Source organism: Ursus arctos, unplaced genomic scaffold (assembly GCF_023065955.2).
Source record: "Ursus arctos isolate Adak ecotype North America unplaced genomic scaffold, UrsArc2.0 scaffold_14, whole genome shotgun sequence".
Lineage (NCBI taxonomy): Eukaryota > Metazoa > Chordata > Mammalia > Carnivora > Ursidae > Ursus > Ursus arctos.
Window position 1 is genome coordinate 15,496,711 of NW_026622808.1, and position 21,981 is coordinate 15,518,691.

The 21,981-nt window shown below is 53.9% G+C and overlaps 1 protein-coding gene across 9 annotated transcripts in view; it reads left to right on the forward strand.

The window, feature by feature from the left end:
* The first annotated feature begins 3,362 nt into the window (after nt 1-3,362).
* KDM4B (lysine demethylase 4B) overlaps nt 3,363-21,981 on the forward strand; it is a 131,725-nt gene continuing 113,106 nt past the window's right edge. For all 9 annotated transcript variants that reach the window (XM_026481141.4, XM_026481143.4, XM_026481144.4 and 6 more), the window contains exon 1: nt 3,363-3,480. The gene's annotated coding sequence lies outside the window, so the exon portion shown is untranslated. The remainder of the gene's footprint in view (nt 3,481-21,981) is intronic.

Consider the following 21,981-nt stretch of genomic DNA (forward strand, 5'->3'; position numbering starts at 1 on the left):
AAATAAAATCTTTAAAAAAAAACAAAAACAAAAAACAGGAACGATGCCCAGCTATGAGGAGCAGAGGAAATGCCACCAATGTCCCCAGGCAGGCCCTACCCCGGGGGGCGGAACACACTGAGGTGGGTTCCTTGTTGAGATTGCTGGCTTTCTGGATGCTTCTCTCATTTGGAAAGTTAAGAACAAGGTCATTGTTAAAAATTAGCAAAACCCAGAAAAGTGTATATGGAATTGCTATGCGGAAAAAAATCACAACATTAGGCGTGTTTCTTTCCTGGTAGGGTTGGGTTGGGTTTGGTTTTTATTCTGTAACAGCTTTATTGAAATACACTTCACATTGCCCTAAAGTTCACCCATTTAAAGCATACAGTTAACTGGTTTTTAGTACATTCAGAGTTGTGCAACCATCACCTCTAGTTCTAGAACATTCTCATCACCCCATCAGCAGTCCTTCCCCCAGCCCCCAGCACCTTTGAGCCCCCTTCCTGTCCGTGGAGGAGCCTGTTCTGGACGTGTCACGCATGTGGACTCACATGCCTTGTGGCCTCGTGTGTCTGGTTCCCTCCTGAGCATGTCTGTGCTGTACTCCTTTTAAAGGCTGGATAATATTGCATTATATGGATTAACCGCCTTTTAAGTTTTTAATTTTTTTTGAAGATTACTTATAACGTATTTGAGTGAGAAGGCAGGAGCAGAGCAGGGAGGAGCAGAGGGAGAGGTAGAAGCAGACTCCCTTGCTGAGCAGGGAGCCCGATGTGGGGCCTGATCCCAGGATCCCCCGATCAAGACCCGAGCCGAAGGCAGACGCTCAGCCCACTGAGCCACCCAGATGCCCCTGAATTAACTACCTTTTTAATTCCACTCACTTGGCTTTTTAATGTAAAGGTGTTCCTTCTTTTCCTCCACTCCAGGTTATAAAATTAGTTCACATCATCAGGCTTTATTTACACCTGTTGTGCACCTGTATGGGTTGGTACCACGGCTGGCTCCTTGGGGAGTCGGCTTGAAAGATCCTCTCTCCCCCTCTGCCCCTCCCCCCAGCTCGTTCTCTCCTCCCCCCACCCAAGTAAACAAAATCCTAAAAAACAAAAGCAAAGTGAGCTGGCCCTGGGCTGCTCCAGGCTGGGGCTGGAGGGCCTCCCGGCTTGTTCAGGGCAGAGGTACCAGCTTGGCTCCTACTCCCAGCCTTTCGCGAGATTTGCACCTGTCTGCAAAAGACCTGAAGAAAACCCAGGTGATTTATCCCGGAGTGAATTTGCCCATTTGGAAATTCTGTGTCCTTCTTACTTTGCACAGACCCTTTTTAGTTAAATGGCAGCACTTGTATTTTTTCCCCTAACATTCTATCATACAAACTTCCAAACAGAAAAGTTGAATTGTATGGTGAACGCTCAAATACACCCAGTGTCTGGATTCTACAATTGTTAATGTTCAATTTTAACATAAGAGATGGCATTAGAAAAAAAGTCTCCCCAGACAAAATAAGAAAGTTGGCAACCTGTGTAGGTGCTCCAATTAAAAAAAAAATTTTTTTTTTGAGTGTCATCTAAACACCTGGAACTCACTGTCTTACAGGAGAACAAAAGGCCTGTGTGTTTTGGGGTGGGGGGCCCTCCATTGCTGTACCTCGGATACTGTGTTACCAAGATCAAATACCGTTTGTCTCTCCCACTGGTTAGGGAGTTCCTTGGGGGCAGATGCTCTTTCTCATTTTTAAAGTTAAATTTTAACTACAGGAGGAGTCTATGAATATGGTCCCATGAGAACAGACAATCTCCCTGAACAGGTTCAAGTCCCCACTGACTAGCCTTTCTACGAGTGTGGATCTCTCTTCTCTCCAAAGATTTTCTTTTCTGCCTTCCGGGGTGACCTTTCTCTGTGCATTGCCCCAGATGCGTGCTTTTGGAGACCCCACGACAGGGGTCTCGGTGTATTTCCTCCATAACGTAGGTTACTGGACACCGAATTCTGGGTCGTTCTGCAGCTTGCTCACGAAAGTGTATAGGGGATCATTCCAGGGCAGTGCATGGAGACCGCCCTCTTGTTAAACTGCTACATAGTTTAAAGTGCTGCGGAGTGCCCCGTGCCACAAGATTACCTGGTCGGTACCCTGTAGATGGGTGTGTAGAGCGACACGTTTGGCGCTGAAGACGTGAGTGAGCTCCGAGGCGTTGCTCGGGGTGCCTGACCTCGGCGGGGGGGCGGGGAGGGAGTACAGTATGGATAACACTTAGAAATGTTAATGGGAAACGCCCCGCTGCCAATTCACACGACTGCCCGCTAGCCGGGGCGCACCCCACGGTTGCCTACTACACAAGTAGTAATGTTGAAGACGGTGGTGAACCCACTCGGTTGAAGCCACCCGCTCAAACCCTTTGTGTGTGGCGTCCCACTCATTCTTGCAACATCCCTTGGGGAGGGGCTGGCGGGGTCGGGTGTGTGTGTGTGTGTGTGTGTGTGTGTGTGTGTGTGTGTATGTGTGTGTGTTACCATCATACCCACTTCACAGGGGAAACTGAGGCCCAGCGAGGTTCCAGTGAGTCGTGGGGTCCAGCTGAGCTTGGAATGTTGGTGTTAGGGACTGCCTCGTGTTAGGGAACTCGCGGGAGCGCACCTAACTGCCCGGTGGACCTTGCCGATTTGGAAAGGTTTGTTGATTGTGATGGAAATAAATTTGGCTTTTTGAGGGGCAGAGGAGGCACGTTTGCTGCGTGACTTTTTATTTCTCCAGTTCTTGGTTCTCCTGTTTTGCACAATGGGTTGCACCGGAGTGTTTTCCCACGTCAGGACTGGGGAACTGGGGAACTCTACGTCCAAGTTCCGGCCACGGGTCTCGAACCCTTTCCGCTTGCCTCCCCGGCCTGGTGCTGATGTTGTGCTGGGTCTCACGTACTCAGTTGCAGCCTGATAACCGGGGCGGGGCCCGGTCCCTGATTGGCATTCTCCTCAGCCAGTCCGCGCCTCGGGCTCGCCCCATAAGCCAATGCTCACTTGCCCCCGTGCGGTCGTTGGGCGGTCCCCGAGGCGCCCTTGTCAATCCGAGGCCCAGCCACCGTCGGGTTGGTAGCGGCTGTCTTGGCTGGCGTGCGCCGCTTCCAATGAAAACGGAGCCGGTCAGCGGGCACGTGGGTGGGCGCCGGCGTGTCCCGGTCAGTCAGCCAATGGGGAGGGGAGGCCCCAGCCGGCGCCCGCCCAATCGAGGCGCGCAGGGGGCGGGCCGTGAGATGTTGATGGGACCGGCAGAGGGGAGGGGCGGAGCTGTCAGCGTCAGCCAATGGGCGCGCGGGCGTGGGCTCGGGGGCCAATGGCAGCCAGGGCGGAGCTGGCGCGGGGCCTCATAAGCCCCGCCCGGGGCGCTCGCGGAGGGCTCGGCCGCCAGCGACCGAGCGGGGCCCGGCCCGAGCGGGGCCTGGGGGTGCAACGCCGAGGGCGGGGGAGCGCGCGCCGCTGCTCCGGACCGGGCCGCGCGCGCCGCCTCAGGTGAGCCCGCGGGGAGGCGGCCGCCGCGTCCGAGCTCGGGCCCCGCCGCCGCCACCGCCGCCGCCGCAGCCGCCGTCGCCGCCGCCCCCGCGCCGCGCCCCGGGCTGCGGGCGGGCGCCCGGGACGCGAGGCCCAGGCCTCGGGCGCGGCCTGCTCGGGCCGCGGCCGCCGCGCTTTGTCCCGGCCCGCGAGGCGGTTGGGGGCGTTAACCGCCCGGCCCGGGGGCGCCCGCCGGGCCTCGGGCGGGGGCGGCGCGGCCGGACAATGGCGGGGCCGGGGGCGGGAGGCGGGGGCGTCCGGCCCGGGGCCGGGGGGCGCGCGCGGGGGCTGGGCCGGGGCGTCCCCGCCGGCCCTGCACAAAAGATGACAGCGTGGGTGGCCCGGCCCGGCCGGCCCTGCCCGGCTGGGCCCTTCTCTTTTATTATTCACAACAATCCTGATAATTAAAAAAAAAAAAAAATGAAGAGAGAGGCAGAGACAGAGAGCTCGCGAGCGCGAGGGAGCGGGCGATCCCAGGCCCCGGCTAGCCCCCGCCTGCGTTTCCGCCTCTCGGGGCGCCCGGCGGGGTCACCGGGGCGCTGTCCGGTGGCGGCCCCCGACACGGCCATCGCTGCACCCCACCCCCAGCCCCGAGACAGCCCGCCGCGCCGTCGCGGCTTCCCAACTCGCTTCGTATCTCTGAGCCCCCTAAAATTAAGCGTGCGGTCTGGATTTTTTTTTTTTAAATTAAAAAACGTATCCACTTGGTATGCACCTCGCAGCTTCCAGACGCGTCCCCTCAGTGCCTCCCTCTTAGAGCCCCATCGCCATCTCAAAGACCCCCTTCTCTGTAGGAATAGATTGTGGAGTACCTCCAGCGGCGACCCCGGTGGGAGCTGGGGGACGGATTCATTCTGAAAGGGACCTGCCCCGCAACGTGCAGGGGCCTGAGTCTGCGCCCAGTGGGCACGATGACACCAGGTGGAATGGGGTGCGTGTCCACCTGAGCACGGTGGAAGGTTTTGCAGGAGATCGGTCTTCCCCTGGGGGCGGGGGAGGCGTGGACTGCGCTTCGGTGTGTCCCATCTGTTTGGCTGGGGGGAGGATGCTTTTGTTTTAATAATTCAGGTGCACCTGGGGAACTGTTTCTCGAGTTATGAAACTAGTGAGAAGGTGGTTCTGCTCAGTGGAATCGAGTGATCCTACAACATGGGAAGAGTGTGTTCTTGTGCATGTGTTTGTCAGCTTCGTTTATTCAGCAAGTTCCTGTGGGTCCCACTGGGTGCCGGCTGTGTCTTGGGGCCAGCGGGTACTGGGATGCAGTCAACGCTTGGGTGCCGTGCCCCACCCCTCTGCCTCAACAGCCATTTATGTGGTTGTCCCCAGGCTGGAGAAAGCCCCTAAAATGGGCTCATTAGATGACTCTATGGGCTTTTATCGCCGCCATCCGAGAGCTAATGACTCCCCTAATTCTCAAATAATAGCTTCCTTATGAGGCTTCAGGAGGGTTTGTCAACTCGCTAGTCAGCCTTTTCTCGCCACCTCTGCAAGAGCAGTGGACATACTCTCCCGTCTTTGCAGATTGTTTTTTGGAACCCTGAAGGACAGAGTGTGAAAGTCGTGCAGTCAACTTGTGATTATCTGAGTCGAGGGTTTCTGAAACTCGCTGGCCCTCTTTCCGTGTTTCTGATTGGATGCTTGGCAAATCTTGGTGTTCCTGCATTTGTGCGGGGGACACCATGCCGGTCAGGCTGCCCTGCCCTGGGGGATGTCACTTCTGGGGAGCAGAGGGGGTGGCCGAGGTGTGGTTGCCCAGGTGTTGCAGCACGTGCATGCCGGTCCTGTGTCAGTCGCCGCCTGTGTGTGTGTGTGTGTGTGTGCGTGCGCGTGCGTGCATACTCGTGTGTAGCTGTTGAGGTCTTGGAACAATTGATTTTCTCCCATTTTCTGATCCTCTCCTCGTTGAGGGTGGGCTGCTAAGGAGATGTGAAATACTGGCGCTGAAAGGTATTGTTGATTGGTCATTTAGGACCCCGCCCGGCCTTTGTTGTGCTTTTCCTCGGTCCCTGTGCCATCCTGCGGGAGCCCTCTGGGGTGGTCAGCCCCCTCCCCCCACCCCCACCCCACCAACCCCCTTTCCCCCACCCTGGCCGCTCTGTCTGTACTTGATCCTGCGTTTTGCCATTGCCTCTGCTGGTTTCTTGCCCCTGCCCTCCCGTGCCCCACCCCCTTCCCCTGGAGGGGCTCAGCCATCTGTTCCTGGTTTCTATCTGACACCTGTGAGAATGGGGGGGGGGCGCGGTGGAGCACTGGTACAGGTTATAGAGAATTTCTAACTTGAGGGGGCCTCGGTTCTAGTGGTGGAAGGGAGAGGTGGGGGTCCTGGGATGTGAAGCCCACCATCCGTGGGGCCTGGTTCAGGGAACGGGCAGGAACGGGATGGGTAGTGATGGACTGAGGCGCTGCAGATGAGCCTTTGCGGGTGGCTTTCTTCCTGGGACGTGGAAGTGTGGTGTGGGGTTCAGAGCTGTGTGACCTTGGGCCAGTCACTTGTTGAGGAACAAAGTTGGGGGATCACTAAACCTTCCCAAGTTGGGGGGCAGGGTGGAGAACAAATGAACTACTTGCAGAGGGCATGACTGTGGAGGGCCCCACAAACCTGCTCGGTCACCACTGTGCCTCACCCACAACCTTGGCCGGTCGGGGTTCCTGGCTCTGCTCCAGAGACTTGCCCCGTGGCTGCTCCGTGCCTCTGTGCCCCAGCTCTTTTCTGCCCCGCCCTGGTGCCTCTGCTTCTGGCTGAAGATGCTGGGCAGCAGAGGACAAGGCCGAACCTGGATTCCATTCTGACCGGCTGTTCTTGGCCATGTCCCTGGATTCCTGTCCTCCTCTCCATTCCCCAGACACGCTTCCAAGTGTGAGGGACCTGGGTTCAAATCCCTCCTCTGGAGCAGGTCACTTCCCTTCTCTGGGCCTTGGAGCCCTCATCTGTAAAATGGGTATAATGAGAACCCATCCTAGGTCCCATTGTGGGGATCAAAGGGAATGAGAAGCACTGAATGCTTTGTGTGGCACCAGAAGCTCAGAGCCGGACTGGGTTGATGACTGGTGTGTGGCGTCAGCTTCCGTCAGGGGCTCTCTCTGCCCGTCCACATTCGATCAGATTGTCCTCCATAGGGACGTCCTGGGCACTGTAGGGGGGCTGAGCAGCTTCCCCGGCCCCGCCCACTTGATGCCAGGAGCACCTCCAGTGTGACAACTGCAGATGTCCTCAGACATTGCTGAGTGTCCCGTGGGGGACACAGTTGCCCCGGAAGGAGATCCTGTCACTTAACCTTTAACCCTGGAGCAGCCTGGTATTTGGCTATGACTCAGATCTGCCTCAAGTTCTGGTTCCCTTTGTCCCCTTCCTCCCCTCTGTCCTTGAATAGGGAGGGGCTTGTGTTTGCAAACAGTGTCTGGCCAAACAGCCTGGCTGTTCAGGCCCTTCTCGGCTGTCGCCCTGCCTGTCCCTGGCCCTTCTCAGCCTGCAGCTTCCCCTCCAGGAGAGGAGCGCACCCACAGACTTGCCCATGCTGCCTGGCAGGCATGGCACAGGGGTCTTCCGGGGCTGTCCTCACCCCCAGCCCCGTGCGGGTGCCCTGCCCAAGCTGGCTTCCACCTGTCACCGTACCCGCCCCCCCGCCCACCCCCCCCCCCCCCGTCACCATACCCCTTCCTGTCACTTTGCTTAACAGTTCTCTTTAAGTTGACTTTGAGGTGACTCACTTCTTCAATCTTGCCTCCTACTGAACAGTAATGTCCATGAAGTCGTGGCGCTGTTCATATGCTGGTTGCAGACGCTTTTATCCAGTGAAATGGATTTAACTCTGATATTAAAAAGTTTGTGTCACCACAGTAGTAAGGCCCGAGTAGACTGATGAATTGATTTTGTTGTTGGATGAGTTGGTTTTTGAGTTTCTTCCCCACTTTAACTTGGCCTGTTCAGGGAGCGGCTTGTTGGTTAGATAAGGTGTCTCCGTTGGTCTGTCACTTTTCACTCCTGCTTCCTCAAGGAGCTTTTAGAAACTTTAAAAGTGGTCTGCCTCTACTCAGAACGCTTCGGTAGCTTCCTGTTGCTCCTGGAAAAAATTTGAGACCCCTTCCGTGGCCTCCGTGCTCTGTCCTCTGTGGTCTGTCCTTTCTCCTTGCCCTACTGCTCCTCCTCCTGTGCCTGCTCCCTCAGTCGTAACCAGCTTCCCTGCCCTGCCTCAGGGCCTTTGCACGTGCTCTTGCCTCACTCTTCTAGCCAGCTGGCTGCTTGTCATTCACATCTCCTCTCAGAGGCCATCCCTGGCCACACTGCCTAAACTCACCGTCCAACCACCCTCTCTCCCCATCCTGCCTGTTCTCCTTTGCATTCAGCACTACTGTAAACACACACATTAATTTGTTTACGTATTTATTGTCTGTCTCATCCAGGAGAACAGAAGCTCTTTATATAAAGGGCCAGAGAGTAATAGTTTTGGCTTTGTTAGCCGGTCTGTCCCAACTACTCCGCTCTGCCACTGTAGCACAAAACTATGGGAATGAATGAGAGGGTCTGGTTTCCAATAAAACTTTATTTGTGGTCACAGAATTGTGACTTTCACATACTTTTCACCTGTGATGAACTCTTTTTCTTCCTTTGATTTTTTTTTTCTCACCCAAACACTAAAAAAGGTCAAAGCCATTCTTAGCTCAGAGGCTGTACAAAAACAGGTGGTGGGCTGGGTTTGAGCCATGGGCCACAGTCTGGGAACACCTGCCACCAGGGTGTGAGGTCTGTGCTAGAGGAATGACGTCTCTGTTGGCTGCTACGTGTCTCCCCATCACCTCGAGCAGTTCCCGGCATGCGGTGGTTGTTCAGTCAACGCTCCTTTGCTGAATGAATGAATTTCCATCTCTCTTACATCAAAGCAGTCAGAGTCCTATTCTATATTAAAAAAGATGGGTCCTGGGTTGTTTAAAGGGAAATATAAGAAAATGTTATGACTCCGTCCACCAAAATAACCCCAAAATGAGAGAAAAAAAAGTAGCTGTGAACAGGGGCGAATACTTTGCAATTTGCGATGCTTGAACCCGACCTTTTCATGCCCCCCCCCCCCCCGCCTGCACACCACACCCCAGAAGATTGGGAAGGAATATTCTCAAAAGAAATATTCTCAAAAGGTGGGGAAGGAGTCTTCTTGGCCTAAGGAGTTTTGTTTTACCTGGCAGAGGCTGAGGGTTTAAAAGGAAGACGGGTTTCCCAATCATTTCATTTTGTAAGCATCTGACCCACCCTCTTTACCAATACTTGCGCCCTGGTCAGGAGGGGTGGTGAAGTCCTGCGAGGTGGTTTTTTTAGTCACCCGGCTGCCGGGTCTCCACAGGGACACTGGGAAGAGGTGGCTTCCGTAGGTGTGAACACTGAGCTTTGTGGGGCACGTGGATGACAAGGTGACTGGCGGGCCCAGGAGTATGTCCAGCAGCACTTGCTGGGCCTTGCTCCTCTGCTGCGACCGCCACCACGGCGGGAGGAGAGCGGCTGATGTGGGGTTTCTGAGCCAAGGACATCTTTAGTCTTAGATTTGGTACCTTCCCAGGAACGTTCTGACTTGTCAAGAAAGCACACCGTTCATTTGTGGTCACACCTTCAGTTGATTGAAATAAACAATTTGGAGAGGGTTCCAAAGTTGCCTGTCCTTTTTGGACTCTCTCTCTTTCTGTGCCTCTCCATCTCTCCACCTCTCCCTCCCTCCTTTCCTTCCCTCCCCTCACTTCTCACCCCCCTCCGTGGTTCCAGCGAGTGCGCGGGCACTGGTGGGCGCCGGTGGCATCGACGGAGCGCCTGTGCAGAGCTGTCTTTGGCCCACGGGCGGCTGTGCTTTTTAGCAGTGGTCGAGCGCAGAGCTGTCCTGTCGCTCTGGACTGTGACTCTTGGGGCTGGAGGCCTCGGGTGGGTTTGTTCAGTGGACAGAGAGCGAGTAGTCAGAAAGCAGGCCGCCGAGGGCTGCTGTGCCCCCCGAGTGGGTCTCCAGTGCAGATCAGAGCAATAGCTAATGTAGGATTTGCCCATCTTTGCTGACACGTGATCACAGTTATATTTCTCAGATGAGCCCATACAGTGAGCTGTGAAGAGGTGATCTTTAGGTGAGGCGCTCCAGATTTTCCCCCAAATGATGGCACCTTCTGGGCAGGTAGGGGCGGAGGTGGGCCCACCTTCCTGGTTTCGTGGCTGCTCGCTCCCATCTCCAGGGAGAGAGATGATTTGTACGATGAGCTGGCAGTGCCTCTGGAGTTGTGCTTTGTGCAGAAGAAGCCAGAGGATGGATCCCCGAGGCCTCCTTTGACCAAGAGCCAGTCTGAAGCCACCAGCAGGCGCAGTGTCGGCCTGATGACGGGGGTGTGCGGGGATCCCTGGACCGCAAGTCGTGTGGGAATGGGCTGCACGCCCCAGCATTTCTGGGCAGCCCAGACAGCGGCCCAGGAGCCGGCTGGGGTGGTGTCCCCTCTTGGGGACCCCAAATGAGTGAGGGGGACCCTGGCCAGGTAGCCGGACTGGGAGATTCTGTCATTTTGCTCCCGGCCCCTTCAAATGCCCGCTGTTCCCCCACTGTCTCCTTTAAAATCCCGTCTATCAGGAAGAGTCGGGCCTCGTTGCGGTGGGCCTCCTGTCTTAGGTTGGCGGGTTGCATGGATCTGATTATCATAGTCACGAGTTGAGAGGCTTGCTCGTGTCTAGCTTGCGTGTGAGTAAAGCCCCTGGAATTTAAACTCTTGATTCACTGCGTTATTCCAACTCCGTCTCCCCAAGGAGGAGTACGGAGTCAGGAGAGAGAGCTCGTTCAGTGACACCCGTCTGGAGAAGGCGTCCTGCCGCCCTCTCTTCCTGGGCTGCAGCGTGTGGAAGCCACAGAAGGGTCGTGGCCGCGCCCGGGTCCTGTGTCCCACTTGCACTGAAGGCGGGGCAGAGCCTCGACTCCCAGCAGTGTGTTCATCGAGGGGCTGGCTGCTCTGCGTGGAGCGCCTGTCGCTGGGCCCCGCAGAAGGCGGGCTGGGCGGTCGGACGGATGGCTGCGGGGAGCTCGCTCGCCATCGAGCCCTGCAGCTGCAGCGGGCGGGCGCGGTCAGGTGCAGGCTGTGCATCACGGGGAGAGCGGGCAGGGCGGCTTCTGCAGACACCGCAGCCGCGCGGCCCGCCGGCCTCTAGGCAGAGGTGCAAAATCAAGAACCACAGAAGCCTCCTCACACGTGGCCCTTGGGCTGCTGACGCATGGCTCATCTTCGTGATCGGGCCGGGGCTTTATAGCGGACACACGGCTGTGGGAGCCCTGGCTCCATCTGAGGACGTCCGCCGGTATCTGTTGACGGTGACAGTTGTTGTCAGCCTTGCTTGGGTCTGGCCAGGTGCTGGTGGCAGCTGGATGAGCAGCGTCTCCTGCCCACAGGGGGTGTGGCCCATGGTGGAAGGCAGAGGGGCTGGGGGCCCTGGGGGGTGAGGGGCAGGGGAGCAGAGCTGCCAAGATACATAGAAACCGGGCCGGTGGAAGCACAGGGCAAGGGCAGCGTCTGCTGGCTTGGGTGGTGGCCAGGAAGATGATAGAAGAGTCACCGCTTGAGCCGAGCCTTGTCGTCATGGGCGATGGTGAGCTGGCAGGTGCCGGAAGGGGGGATCTTGGAGGGGATGCTCAGGGCCATGGCCTGGGGGACCAAGTGAGGAGCACAGGGGAAGCAGGGAAGCCTGCCTGTCTCTTGGGTGTCTTTGCCCCCGCCACTCTCTCCCACCGCACCAGGCTCCGAGGGATTAAGGGGAGAGGGGGCCCTCAAGGATCCCAGAGTTTAAGAGTAGAGCTGCTCAGGTCACCAGGGAGAGCCACAGGACAGCTGCCAGCCACTGGCTCTGGTAGGATGACCGGACCCTGAATTTTCTAGAGTAGCCCTTCATGAAGTCCTCCTGCCCTGTTGTTGTTATTTTATATATATGTTTTTTCAAAGTAAACTGTGAGCCCGATACGGGGCGCGAACTCGTGACTCCAAGACCAAGAGGTGCATGTTCTGCCGACTGAGCCAGCTAGGTGCCCCTTTAAAAAAATTATATGCATTATATATATATAACTATATATTTTGTATAATATGTCTTATATAAAAATATATGTAATAATTAAAAATATATATATTTAAAATTTTTTTTATTTGACAGAAAGAGAGAGAGAGAGCACAAGCAGGGGGAACGGCAGGCAGAGGGAGAGGGAGAAGCAGGCTCCCTACTGAGCAAGGAACCCGATGCGGGGCTTGATCCCAGGACCCTGGGGTCATGACCCGAGTGGAAAGTAGATGCTGAACCGACTGAGCCACCCAGTTGCCCCTCATATTTTTATTGAGATTGTCACATACCAGAACATTCACCCTTCTCAGTGGACAGTTCATTGTTTTTTAGAATGTTTATAGGGCTGTGCAGCCATCACAACTATCAAATTCCAGAACATTCCAGAACCTCAGAAGGAAACACCATACCTATTAAATGGTCACTCCCCCCCGCCCCCCAGCCCCTGGCACTCACAAACCCCCTTCCTATCTATGTATGAGCCTGTTCTAGACGTTCCGTGTAAATGGACTCACACACCGTGTGGCCTTCCGTGAGCATCTGTGCGGGGAGGCTGGACCTGTGGCTGTGGGGATGGGTTCTGAAGATGAGGGAGAGCTAGCACGTCAGGCACGATGACCCAGCGCACCTGCGGGAGGTGCTCAGGCTGCCCTTTGTGTGCCCAGTTCTGGACTCCTGTATTCAGCGGTGAGTCCTCACCTGTCTGCTCTCTTTTTGCTCCAGCCCGGGCTGGCCCCGTGGGTCCCCTGCGGGACCTCTCAGTGCACAGCAGGGCCTCCGAGTGTCTGTTCCATGGAGCACACACCCTTCTGACCCCTATGGCTCTGGCTTATCCATTTCCTGTGTCCTGTAGGTTCACCTCCTGATCTGTAGGCCTGGGGCCTCCCTGCCCAGAGTCCACCATGGCTTAGGCCAGAAAGGGGTGTCCTGGTTCCTGCTGGCCTGGTTGTCCGTTTGTTGTCCAAGCCTGAGTGGGCCTCCCTGAGAGCTTCATGTGGTTGGGAGGAGCCCTACTTGCGCCCTCCTTTTTGAGGCTACCCCCCCTCCGCCCTGCAGCCTGGCCAGCGGCTTTTAAAGTGAGCTGCCTCCTTTGGGCCACTTTCCTTTCCTGTTCTGCCTGGCCCCAGCCTTACCAGGGTTGCGATTTGTCTCTTAGAAGGCAGGGGCCGGGTGCTAAGTGTCCCCTTAGCCCTTACAGGGCCCCATGAAGCCCGCTAGCCCGTGAGTTGCAAGTGGGCCACGGGTCCTGGCCAGGTATTCCCCTACCCCACCAAGTGAAAGAGGTAAGTGGGTGCCCCCTTGCCCTCCGGGGGGTGGCATCACCACCCTGGGCGGTTTAGAAATGCATCTGGGCTCTCTAGGGAGGAGTGAGGGCCTCAAGGGGCGTGGGTTCGCAGCAGCACACAGCTGGACAGCCCCACCCCCTCCTGCATGCCTGGCTGGCGCCTTCCCTGTGGGGGCAGTGACGCATGCCCGCGTGCGTGTGCCTTTCCGTCCCCCTGGCAGAGGATACCCGTGAGCCGGGGTGTCCTGAGCTCATGGGAGGGTGCCCTGTGGGTACATGAACGCCCTCCGAATGTCACGTGACAAAGTTGGTCCCCTGCGTCATGCCATAGACAAAAACTGACTCCAAAAGACTCAGTGACCTAGATGTGAGACATGAAAAAACGTCCTTCCTGTGGCAACGCCGTCCAGTAAAGACGCAAAGCAAGCCCGTTGTGTAAGTGCCGTTTTTCTAGTAGCCACACTGGAAGGTAAAAGGAAACAGATGAAATTAATTTGACTAATGTATTTTTATTGAACGTAATATACCCCAAATTAATGTTTTAACATGTAATTGCTATAAAAATAGTTACGGAGTTTTTTTATACTCCTTTGTGTTTTGTTTTGTTTCGTTGGTACTGAGTGTTCAGCATGCTGGCTGTATCTCACGCTTACTGCTGGCCCCCACGGGCTGGTGCTTTGCGGGGACCTCAGTCCCTGGATGAGCTGAGCACCGTGATGGGGTCGGGGACGCTAGCCATGGAGGTGCTGGCGCTTAGTGGAGACCGGCTCCTTCCATCGGCCTCCTGTTCCTGCCTACCTTCCTGGTCCATCAGAATTTCTGGAGCTATCCGCCTCTAGCTGGAGAGACGAGACAGAGCCAACATTAACTGGCTATGGCCGCTGAGGGGGAAGAGGGGAGGGCATTGACCCACTACAGGGGGGGTGCGGCTAAGGGAGAGCCCTTTGTGGGGGCCCAGGGGAGGCCCTGAGCCTTTCATGGAGGTGGTAGAAATCAAGCCAGCATTTGGAGGAGGAGGAGGAGGGGGAGGAGGCTGTGGGCCGACCCAGAGGTCAGGACAGCCTGCCTCCGGAAGGGCAGGGGCTGAGCCCTGGAGAGCCCTGTATGGGGTCCTGTGGGGAAGTGGAAACAGCCAAAGTCTGGCTCTTGAGATGCAGTAGCTGAGCCCCCCTGGCCTGCGGTGCTGCCTCTCACTCTGGGGTGTTGGGCCCCATGGCCGTGGTCCCGACCCTTCCTGTGCACCCCTGCAGTGCTGCCTCTCATGTTGGACAGGAGCCTAGAACCCCATCCAAGCTGAGGCCCAGGGAGTCCTGGTGGCTAAGCCCAGGGCAGGTCATGTGTGGCATGGATGCGGGCTGTGCTGGGGAGCTGTGAGCTTAGAGCTCAAGCTGCTTCCGGGAAGGCCTTGGAGGCACTGGGAATGCTGCTTTGGCCGTGGGAGAACCCAGGAGAGAGGCTCGTGCAGAAGTGTAGCTTGGAAATAGCATCCCCCAGCTGCAGACGGTCTTAATGGCCTGAGGTCTCAAGGCAGGATCGCCGAGTGGGATGAGCAGCCAGAGGCTTGAGCGCATGCGCCTCACCTCCCCGGTCTGTGTGCTTACCTCCAAAATGGGGACGAAGGCGAAGATCTCTGCTTCAAGGGTGGGTGAAATGAACTGAGTCCATACCTGAAAATCCATTTGTGGAATAGTTCCTACCCCAGGGCAGCTGTGCTCCCAGGGGATGCCGGGTGGTTGCCTGGTGACATCTGTGGTTGCCATGAGTTGGGGGAGGGATGCCGCTGAGGCCCCCACGGTGCCCAGGACGGCCCCCTAGAAAACAACGGGCCCAGCCTTGTGAGCCTTCAGTCGACCACAGTAACAGCTTTTCTCTGCATTTCTGTCTTTCCTTGCCTGTGAATCAAGGTATTGCAGCTGAAGTTTCTAAAACCACTTTCCATTCCAGAGTCGCCCATGGTTTTCACACCGCTGTTCCATATTTATGCTGGGAAGGAAGTTAAGAAACAGTCAAGGTTATTAGAAGGCACCTTGAAAATAAGTTTGTTGTTTTTTTTTCCTCTGAAGCTTCTCTATTTTAATGGGGCAGGTAGGAGGGTTTGGCGGGGGATTTACGGACCAGGAAGCAAGGGCGCTGTTCCCCGGGGAGGCTGGGCCGGAGGCAGCCAGGCCAGAACTCGGAGTCCTGTGGCCTGTTCCACATGCCTCATTGGATTTTCTCCTCCAGTGAACTTGGGGCTGCCATAAAAATGAACTTGGAGCCACCAGCCTGGAAAACCGGTGTCCTGGGCCGAATGGTGCTGCTTGGGCCTGTGTGTGAGCCTGTGGATTTTGCAGACTGGCCTCGGGTGTGAACAGCTCTTGGTGCGGCTTTGTGCCCCTTGGCTGTCACGGCTCAGGCACAGGCGTCCTTGATGTGGCCCCTGTGACACTGGGCACCGGGAGCTGCTGCCTCTGGGTACCAACACCTGCTCCTTGAAGCCCCAGGTTTCCTTATATTAATTAACTTGGCCTTTAACCAAAAGAAGGCCTGGGAACTTTGGGGTCGGCCGAGTCACATGGCTGTTTTCCTAACAAGCCTGCTGGAGAGGTCTTTATTACAAACGTAACTCATCTTCGTGGTAGAAAACTCAGCAGTGCCTTTGAGCCAAAACCAAAACTACCTTCTGTTGTCCCTGTGAGCGTCTGGTGTGTGTGCAGCCGGTGGACTTTGTGAGGGTCCCTCTGCGCTCCTGGGGTCCGGTGGTCAGTTTGGGGCTGATAGGACGTCCTGCTTGCCCTGAGGGCTGAGGCGGGAGTTGGGGAGGCCGGGGTCCCTGGCGGGGACTGGCTACATGGCCCTGTGAATGACAGTCAGGGTCCTGTCACGTAGGCTGGGTGCCTGGGAGGCCTGGAGCTCAGCGTGGTCAGGATGGGTGGAGGGCTTGGGCGCGGGCCTGGCCCCGAGCCCTGCGGAGAGGGGAGATCGTAGCGGGTGCTCCAGAGGGCAGGGCTGCTTGAGGTGCCCCTGCTGCTCAGGTGAACTGGGCCTGAGAGAGCCCCATGCTCCGCTTGGCCGGTGAGAGCGTCCAGCCCCCAGGCCAGAGCTGTCCCTGAGGACTCGGACTGGGCCCGTGGAGGAGGGCATGGCGAGGGCTCTCCGGAAACCACCGGAACCCTCGGCCCTTTGCCTCCGTGTGTCTGCGTTTGGGATTTCCACGCTGGGCATTGAACAGCCCCACGACATAAGAGAGAGCCCCCCCCAGCTCTGATTGGTCCCCTAAATGGCGACCTTGCACCCTGAGGTGCACACCCCCCTTGTTGGCTCCCGCATGAGGCTGGCCTGGAGCAGTGGTGGCTGTGGGACCTGGAGAGGGGCCTGGGTGGGGGTTCCATAGCTGCCCCCTGGGGACAGGACTCCCTAACAGTCCACAGGCTCAGGAAGACCTCGCTGGGGGATTTTGGGGGAGACCAGCCTCTCCTCAAGACTTGGTTGGGGTCTAGAGCCAGTGCTGAGACTAGGACCCCAGTTCCCAAACCTGCTGTGCCACTGACCCGGGGTGCACGCCACCGCCTCTCTGGGTCTCGGCACCCTCCCATGCTCTCCTTGCTAGATGTAAACGGGGCGAGGTACATTAAGAAGCGCTCGGCGGGGCGCCCTCATCCCTGGCTGGCCAGTAGGCGCTTCGGTGCTTACCACTGGCTGACTCCCCAGCCCCAGCTCTGTAGAAGACAGCAAAGGCACAGTGCAGCCCTGATGGCCTGCCGGACGCCTCCATGCTTACTGTGCCAGGCTGGGTGCTAAGTAGCCCGCAAGGAGGCCATGGCTCCCGGGTTCGGAAGCAAGGTAGTGATTTGACTGGGAGGTACAAGGGGTGATGCTGCTTTAACTGGGTGGACAAGAATCCGGTCCAAGGAGGTGACATGTGGGCAGAGATCTGAAAGACTAGGAGGTGCCAACCTTGAGGAGATCTGGAACAAGAAGTTTCAAGTGGAAGAACAAATAGTACGTGCAAAGGTCCTGAGGCGGAAATGAGCTTGGCATGTTTTAGGATTGGAAGGAGTCCCATGTAGCTGGAACATGAGCTGGCAGGAGGGTGGTAGGCCCTGAGGTTCAGAGAGGCCAGGCGGAGTGAGTGGCTCTGCCACTTAGGCTCCGGTAAGCCAGACCCCATTAAGGGCAGGGAGAAGCCTGGGGAGGTGATGATGAAGTCAGAGATTTATATGTTTTCAGAAACCCCTCTGGTGGCTGTCAGGAGTAAAAACAGGGAGGGAACTCCAGCGGTCATCCAGGTGAGCCGTGGCAGTGGCTCTGAAGAAGGTGGTCTGGTCTCGGGGCAAGGAGGGGCTGGACTTGGGGGGCTTTTGGAGGTGGCAGACCAGCAAGGCCTCCTGAGTAGATTGGATGTGTGGGAAAGAGGAATTACTGCTGACTCCCAGGTTGGAACAGCTGGTTTGAAACCCAGGCTCCACCCTTCCTCTGAACTGTGTGACCTTGGGCAAGTCACTTAACCTCTCTGGGCCTCATCTTCCTTATTGGTGATAGGTAACATAAGGGGACCTACCTGGGAGGATTGTTGTCGTCATTGGAGAAGGTTGTCTGTGGGGAACAATTGGTGCAGCGCTCCATGAGTGGGCCCAGAGTGGAAGGTACTGGGGGGCGCTGGTTCTCACTTCTTCCAGGATGACCGGGCAAGGTTGGGCTGTGTGAGCTCACCCTGCTGCTTGTGTCAACCAGTCTTCCTTTCCTTTATTGCTCTCCTTAATTTATATATATATATATATATATATATATATATATATATATATATATAAATTTAAAAGTTCTTATATATATATATATAAATTTTAAAGATCTTATTTATTTGAGAGAGTGAGCGAGTGAGAGAGCAGAGGAAGAGGGAGAAGCAGACTCCCAGCTGAGTGGGGAGCCCTATGCGGGGCTCGATCCCAGGACCCCGGGGTCATGACCGGAGCCAAAGGCAGATAGATGCTCAACCACCCGAGCCACGTAGATGCCCTACATTTTCTTGTTGAGAAAGAGTTGAGACCTTGGTGTGAGAGCAGATCATTTTCACCTGGAGATGGGGACTCTGAAAAGGAGAAACCTCCTGCAGAATGCCAGACTCCGAAAGCTTTGCAAAAATTCCCTGCCCGTGAGCAGTTCAGGTTTCTGCTCCAGAATGAGGGCTTGGGGGTGGGTGAGTCCTGGCAGGACTTGTCGCCTTGGCTGAAGGAGAAATGCCGTATGGGAAGGGAGAGCCTGGCGCTGGGCAGAGCTCATTTTAGAGATCATGCGTATTAGGCGAATCTCACATGCTGCTTGGAGTACATTATTCAAGGTGGCATTCAGACTGCCCTGTGTCTCTTTAGGGTCTGTGTTGTGAAAACACTTGGGCACTGTTTCGGGGAGCATATCAGGCAAAAGGGGCTGCAGACTTGATGGTACGGTTTGAAGGGTGTTTGTAAGTCTGGATGGAGAAGACCCTTGTTAGTGGCTATTACTGTGTTTTTCCATGTATTTTATATTTTAAGCTTTTTATTATGGAGACTTGGAACACATGCAGAGGTAGACAGACTAGGATAAAGAACCTGCTTGTCCCTGTCACCCAGCCCCAGACCACCAACTCATATGACAATCTGCCCTTCCATCCTGCTATCCATGCGAAATATTTTTAATATTTTTTAAAACTTTTTATTTTTCAAGAGTTACAGACTCCCAAGAAGTTGCAAAAATGGTACAAATGGGGTCTCCTGCGTCGCTCAGTTGGTTAAGTGTCTGACTTCGGCTCAGGTCATGATCTTAGGGTCATGGAATCGAGCCCCGCGTTGGGCTCTGTACTCAGCAGGGTGTCTGCTTCTCCCTCTCCCTCTGCCCCTCCCCCCGCTTGTTTTCTCTCTCAAATAAATAAATAAAATCTTAAAAAAAAATGGTACAAAGAGGTCCCATGTACTCTTGACCCATCTGCCCCCAGTGGTGACAATTTACATAACCACAGTCGATTGTCAAGACTAGGAAATTGACATTGGCGTAATATACCCCGGGCATCACTGGGATTCCACCAGTTTTATTGTGCGCTCACATTTTGTGTGTCCTCGTGACATCAGCTGCATAGATTTGTGTAACCCCTTCACACCCAAGATACAGAGCTGTCCCACCAACACGAACGAGCTTGCCCGTGCTTCCCCTTCCGGACTTAGTCCCCACTCTTGCCCCCAGGTCCCTGCAACCATTGATCTGTTTTTCTCTATGATCTAGTCATTTTGAGAATGTGATGGAATCATGCATCATGTGTCGCCTTTGGGGATCCAGGTGGTTGCCTGTATCAGTAGCTCCTTGCTTCTTGTTGGCTCAGTAGCTCTCCAGGCCACTGTTATTTCATAACCCTTTGTATTTCTGTAAGGTGGCTGGTAGTGGTAGTGTCTCATCTTTCATTCCTGATTTTAGCAACCTGAATCTTTTCTTGCTTGATCAGTCTACTTAAAGGTCTATGAATTTGGTTGATCTTTTCATGGAGCTGACTCTTGCTTTAGTTGTTTTTCTCTTATTCTGTTCATTTCTGCTCTGGTCTTTATTATTTCCTCCTTATTGATTGCTGTAGTTTTAGATTGCTCTTCTTCCGGCGTAAGGTACAAGTTTCGATTATTGACTTGTGAGCTTGCTTCTTTTCCTGTAGGCAGCTGTGCCTTTCCCTCTAAGCACTGCTTCCCTGTGTCCTGTAAGTTTTGTTTTAGCGTGTCTTCCTATACGTTCACTTCAAAGTTGTTTTTTTTTTTTTTTAAAGATTTTATTTATTTATTTGACCGAGAGAGAGAGACAGCGAGAGAGGGAACACAAGCAGGGGGAGTGGGAGAGGGAGAAGCAGGCTTCCTGCTCAGCAGGGAGCCCCATGCGGGGCTCAATCCCAGGACCCTGGGATCATGACTTGAGCCAAAGGCAGATGCTTAACAACTGAACCACCCAGGCGCCCCTCACTCCAGAGTGTTTTCTGATTTTGCTGTGATTTCTTCTTTTACCCATTGGTTATTTAAGAGTATGTTTTTTTTTTGGGGGGGCACGCCTGGGTGGCGCAGTTAAGCCTCTGACTCTTGGTTTCAGGTTCATAGGATCAAGCCCCACATCGGGCTCCGCACTCAGTGGGGAGTCTCCCTGACTCTTGCCTTCTCTCTCTCCTGCGAGTGCTTGCTCTCTCTCTCTCTCAAATAAATTAATCTTAAAAAAAGAGAAGAGTATGTTTTTTAATTTCCACATACCTGTAAATCCCCAAATTTCTTTCTGTTATCGATTTCTAATTTTTATTGTGGTCAGAGAACCTACTTTCTATGATTTGAATTCTTGTTAATTTAAACGAGGCTTGTTTTACAGTCTAACATATGGTCTGTCTCAGAGAACATTTCATATGTACTGAGAAGAAAGTCTATTTTACTTTTCTTAGTGGGGGTTCTCTACAGATGGCTGGTGGTTTGGAGTGTTGCTCAAGGCTTCTCTTTCCTTGTTTCTGCCTGGTGGTTTTATCCATTGTCGAAAGTAGGGTATTGCTGTCTCCAACTATTGTTGTTGAATTGTCTGTGTCTCCCTTCATTTCAGTCAGTTTTTGTTTCATGTGTTTTGAGACTTGTTATTAGGTGCATATAAGTTTATAATTATTCTATCCTCCTGAGGGATTGGTCCTTTTATCATTATAAAACGTCCATCTTTAACATGTTTTTTAAAGTGGTTTTGTGTGATAGCAGTATAACCACTCCAGTTTTCTTACAGTTGCTGTGTGCACGCTCTACCTTTGTCCTTTTATTTGCAACCTGCTTGTGTCTTTGAATCTAGTGTCTCCCATAGACAGCGTATAGTCGGATCTTGTTTTGTTTTGTTTTTTCCAGTTTTGACAATCTCTGTTTTTTAAAAGTTTTTATTTAAATTCCAGTTAGTTAACATGCAGTGTAATATTAGTTTCAGGTTTAGAATGTAGTGATTCGACACTTCCATGCATCACCCAGTGTTCATCACAACAAGTACACCCTTTAATCCCCATCACCTGTTTTACCCATCCCCCTCCCACCCCCCCTCTGGTGACCATCAGTGTGTTCTCTGTAGTTAAGAGTCTGTTTCTCGGTTTGTCTCTCTCTTTTCCCCCTTTGCTCACTTGTTTTGTTTCTTAAACTCCACGTACAAGTGAAATCATATGGTATTTGTCTTTCTCTGACTGACTTATTTCACTTAGCATAATACCCTCTGGTTCCATCCACGTCGTTGCAAATGGCAGGATTTCATTCTTTTTTTTGTGGCTGAATAATATTCCATTGTGCATATATAACACATTTTCTTTATCCATTCATTAGCGGACAGACACTTGGGCTGTTTCCATAGTTTGGCTATTGTTGATAATGCTGCTATCAGCATCAGGGTGCATGTATCCCTTCAAATCAGTATTTTTGTATTCTTTGGGTAAATATCTAGTTCTGTTTTTAACTTTTTGAGGCACCTCCCTACGGCTTCCCAGAGTGGCTGCACCAGTTTGCGTTCCCACCAACAGTGTAAGAGGGTTCCCCTTTTTCCACATCCTCGCCAACATCTGTTGTTTCTTGTATTGTTGATTTGAACTGTTCTGACAAGTGTGAGGTGATCTCTCATCGTAGTTTGGATTTGCATCTCCCTGATGATAAGTGACGATAAGCATCTTTTTTCATATGTCTGTTGGCCATCTGTGTGTCTTCTTTGGAAAAATGTCTGTGCATGTCTTCTGCCCATTTTTTAATCTGATTATTCATTTTTCGGGTGTTGAGTTTTAATATGTTCTTTATATATTTTGGATACTAACCCTTTATTGGATATATCATTCGTGAATATCTTCTCCCATTCTGTAGGTTGCCTTTTAGTTTTTGTTGGTTGTTAACTTTGCTGCACGGAAGCTTTTAATTTTATTTATTTATTATTTATTTTCTTAAAAGATTTTATTTATTTATTTTGAGAGAGAGTGTACATACACTCTGGAGGGGAGGAGGGAGAGAAGCAGACCCCCTGCTGAGTGGGGAGTCCGACAGGGGACTCGATCTCACGACCCTGAGATCATGACCTGAGCTGAAATCAAGAGTCAGTTGCTCAACCCACGGAGCCGCCCAGTTGCCCCGAAGCTTTTTATTTTGTTGAAATCCCAATAGTT